The sequence below is a fragment of the Glycine max genome, chromosome 19 (genome assembly GCF_000004515.6).
Source record: "Glycine max cultivar Williams 82 chromosome 19, Glycine_max_v4.0, whole genome shotgun sequence".
NCBI classification, from domain to species: Eukaryota; Viridiplantae; Streptophyta; class Magnoliopsida; order Fabales; family Fabaceae; genus Glycine; species Glycine max.
The window spans coordinates 41,536,096-41,541,428 of NC_038255.2; positions in this window are offsets into that span (position 1 = coordinate 41,536,096).

Genomic DNA, 5,333 nt, shown 5'->3' on the forward strand with positions numbered 1-5,333 from the left:
TTTATCTATAGTATATAATGTTTTGCTAAAAGCAACGTTGACACGTAATATTTTTTTAAAGTTATAAGTAATTAATTTTTTGTTAATTTTAATTTTAAATTAAAAAATTAATTTATAAAAAATGAGCATGAATTCAAATGACGTAATTAGATTCGATTAATGATAATTGATTGCAATCAATTAATTTATAATTATCATAGTCATCTAATTTTATAATAGACTGATATACTATAAATATTAATCATAAAACGTTTAAATTAAATCAATTAAAAAGTTGACTTTTTTGGTGAAACTAAAATCTCCCTTTCAACTAATTTGCATGTTTTTTTAATAATTTTTCCGTTAGTAATTTTTCCGTTAGTGAAACTAAAGTTTTATATATATATATATATATATATATATATATATATATATATATATATATATTATCCTAGTCTATCCTTGAGTTCTATGTCTTCAAGAAAGCAAACAATCTCCAGCAGCTTCAATTTCATTTGCTCCCGTGTCCAACACGATCATCATAGTCATACAACATAACACAGACACAAAAGCAAGGGTGAGCTTAAATAAAAGAAATTGTAATATAAAAGATAAAAGCATAAAGAGATAGCTTAAAACAAAAGCTTGAACAAATCATTTATTCCCAAATCAAATCAAGCATGTGATACAATGATCTCAATTTCACACATTAATTACATATGCATGCATCATGAAATGTTATGCGAACATGACTCCATGGAGATTCTTATAACTTTTGGGCAGTCCCCATAAGCTCCACCTCTTACCATGATCCAATTATTTGGCCATTCAACGAGTCCCTTGAAATGACCCTATGGAGACAGTCCCTTGAAAAAAATGCTTATAAATAGGAGTTTTCTCACTCATCTAATCTATAAGCTCATTCTCATTAGCCACCACAAAAGCTCCCAACATTAGGTTGAGAGCCCACCAAACACTCTCAACTTACATGCATACCTACATCTAGTGTCATGTATACGTTGTTCATCATACCAATATGGTACTACAAATTCATTCTCATTCTTAACAACACACCCAAGAATCCATCTAGCAATTTCATAAGTTCAACTAGACATTTTTTACACTCTTACACATCATCATTTCTTTTCAAGGTTTATAGTACTAGACAGTCTATCTCTATGCTAATGTCACAATTACTCATATGCATTATTTGAAAGACAAACAACTATAATTATGATAGGGATTATATAGCCGAAGTAAAATAAGTGATAACTTAAAATTTTCGCTCAACCAACATTTCTGGCTAAGCCAAACTTGTTTGTCTCGCTTAAAGAATTCTAATCTTTTTTTTTTGTTAGTGAGGTTTGCTCACTTAGTGAATTTTATGGAATTACTAAAATCTCTAATAAGAGCAAAGGGATTTGCTTGCTCAACCAGAATATCCCGCTTAGCAAGTTTTAGGAAATAACAAAATTTTCTAATCAGAGGGCTTTGTTCGCTCAACGAGAATGACTCGCTTAGCGGGACTTGTAAGATTTCTACAATTCTTAATCAAAGAGATTTGCTCACTTAGCGAGAGTAACTCGTTGAACAAGACTGTAGAACTCTACAAATTGCGAATTAGCCTCAAAACAGAGCAATTCACCCCCCCCCCCCCCCAATTTACCTCTCAACACCCCAAAACGAACAAAACAACTTAAACACTCAAAATCCAACAACCAAACCTCATAAAAACATCAAAACTCAATGCAAACCATAAACCACATGGTGCAAGCTTCCCTTACATAAATTAGACCCTAGGGTTCCAAGCTCTTGAAAGAGAAGGGTACAAGATGAACTTGGTGAGTTCTAAGTGAACTTCCTCCACTTGTGATTTTTAACCAAACAGTAGACCCTAGGCCAACATCAAAACAACTTCAAGCTAGGTTCTAACACCAGATTCATTCAAGAGCTCATGCAAGAAAGAGGAAAATTGAGCTAAAGAAAACTAAAAGGATAATGAATTATTGCTTACCAATGAAATCAAGAAATGAATTGAGGAATCAAGCTGCCATGGATGGTTTCATCATGTAAGATCCAAAGGAGAAGAGATTTTGAGCACAAATAGGAAATGGAGAGAAAAGAAAAAAAGGGTGGAGAAGTTTGAGTGTGAACGTTGAAATTGGTATCGTGAGAAAGAAGGTGACTGAAATATTTGATTCGTTGCTAATAAATTATCCCTTTCTTTTATTCTCACTTCTCATCAACATATTTTTGCAACCACTTAGTTATTTGGGCCCAAAAATGCCTAAGCCTACCAACACTCATACACCACTCAAAACAATCATATAAATATAAAGTCAACCACCACAACAATAACAAAAATAACACTCAAATTTCTATCTTACAAAATAAAATAATTAAACATTAAGTCACACCAAAAAATAAAAATAAATAAACCATGACATTACATTTTGCCTCTATTTTTGTTATCTAATAGAAAAATGGTAGAGATCTAATTTTTGGACTAAAGTCACCTGTCTCACCAACGTATCTCACATCATGCCCCCTTTAATAAAAACATGTGACGTCATTTAGAAATTACACATAGGTTCGACCTGATTTCACACTTCACACTTCACACGCCCCTCCTCCTTCTTCTGCCAAAGCACCCACGATTCCCTCTCTCCACCCACCGCATCATTGTCACAACATACCAAAACTGTGCACAATTTAATTATATATCCAACATTCACTTTGCTCCCTTTTCTCACCTTCGGGGTTTTCCATCGATTTTAGAATTTCGATCGTTTTGTTTGACCATGGTGTTGCGAAAACAGCGGTAGAAAACTCTCATTCACAGCGGCAAAAAACTCTCGTTCGTGGTTCTCAATTAAAGCCCATTTGCCGAAGACGAATCGGATCCAACTAATCACAACTGCAAGAAGCGTAAACACTGCATCTCCAATAGGAAAAAGAGGCTTCTCGATCTCGTCAATTCACATTCAAAGATAGAGGCCTCATTGGAAAACAAACAAACTTGCAAGTTGCAATGGGTTTGAGCTCGACGCAATCGTAGGTGGTGCGTGAATGGGTGCATTTATAGTTGCAGCAACACATGAGCGAGGTTTTGGTGAGCACCCACTCGGTGGTATCCAGAATTGTGCGACATGTGAGGCATGGTTGTTTGGGCGGAGGAAGAAAGAGGGGCGTGTGGTTTATGGCGTGAACTGTGAACATGGTTTATTGCGAAGTGTAGAACTAGGGATGAACCTGCATGTAATTTTTAAATGATGTGGCATGTTTTGATTGGAGGGACAGGATGTGAGACATGTTTTTTCAATCCCGAATTTCTTCTTTTCTTATAATAATATTGTTATCAGAATTGAACAGAAGAAGAGAAGAAGAAACAATGAAATTGTGGGAAACTTTTTTTAATTGGCTATACAACTAAGTATTGCTTACATTTTTTTCCTTCATATTTGTCCAATGTTTTTCATCGCCAATTTATTTTGATTTTTTAATTATTAATTTTTTATGGTATCATAGGATGTTATAGAAATCTTAGGATTTGCTTGATAGATTAAAAATGTTTGAAAGTTTGTATGCTTATTTGGATTTTAGATTTTATAGGAAAAGATGAGCCTTTTTTGAAGGATCTAAGGATGTGTGATTGACAAACGCACGTATTTTGTTATGTAACCTGATTTTTGTGTGTGTGTCAAAATTATTTGTTGTTATATGCCTAAGAGTAAAATAATTTGATGACTACTTAGAATATATCCAAGCCACTTTTAAAAGGAATTTTTAAATTTATTTGTTTGTAGTATAAAACTAAGATTTTTATTCTTTATTTAAAGACTTGAAGCAATTTGTAAAGAATCCATTCAATATATGCATTCTTAAGTTTTGAAATCAGAATAATATAACGTTAGGTATTAATTAAAGTAATTAAATTTTTTAATTACCATAACTTGAATTAAATATTTTTTTATTCATTTCATTGTTCACTATAATTAAATAATTTTAATTAATACTCATTTTTAATTAACGTTAATGTTCAAATCATGGTAATTTAATTACTTTAACTAAAAGCAAACACGATCATTTGATTTCTTTATTATAATAATTTTTTGCTATAATTTTTTTTAAATTTATAGAAAAGATCATTAAATTAAAAGTGATGAAATGAATTTTAAAGAAAAAAAGTCATAACGAAATAGTACATTATAAAATTTAACATATAATATAAAATATTAATCATAATTTCAACTTTTATTTTTATTTTGTTTCATGTTTTATTTAAATATAATAATTAATCAGATCTTGAACCAACTATTTATATTTAAAATTAGTAGTTAATAATTTAAAATTTACTATACTATACATTATTGATATCTAACACAAAATTATTATTATTTTTAGTTCATAACAAATTTTTACATATTAAAAATTTCAAATATTTATAGTATTGTTCACTAATCAACTTATATATTTTAAGATTATTTTATTTAAAGTATTTTGGTTACTGATCTATAGGCATATATAAAAGTTGGATTCATATATGGCCTATACGTTTTATCATTGGCGCTGGTTGCATTTATATAGATTAACTTCAATTTTAAAAGGGTAAATGACCACTTTATTCCTTGCATTTTGCATGCGTCGAAATTTTGTCCTTCTATTATAGAAATGATCAATTTTTAATTTATATATTAATAAATGTTGTTTCATAAAAGTATTTTGTTAAATCTATTTTTTATAAGTGAAAAATCTCACTTTAGATTGACTGAAATATTTCACAATAATTTAATTAATACCTTAACAAGTACTTATTTTTTATTTCTCTCATTTATTATATTTTAAAAATTATAGTCAACTAGTTATAGTCAACTATATATATAATGAATAATAATCATTAATAATTGAAATAAATAAAAAAATAATTTAATTGTAAATATTTTATAATAATAATATTCATCTTCATGAGTAATGTTTATCCGTGATGGCACGGGTCATGCACTATATATATATATATATATGAAAACGGAATATGTGTTTAGTTAGAATTAGTGCATTGACTTTTGTACTCGTAATGAGTCGCATTGTTTTATTTTTTTTTACCAAAATAATAATTTATAAATACAATAAGATATAAGATATTATACATTAAATTCATCCATATAGATAAAAAAAAATCCATATATACAATTCGTGATGATTATGTAATAAGAAGTTGATATGAATACATGTATTGTCCTACCTACTTAGAGCGTCTTGTAGACAGAGGTGATTCACACAATTGAGGAGTTAATAAAATTGACTAGTTCGGAAGGTCATGTTCTAGATTGAAAAGGGTTATTATATAATAGTAT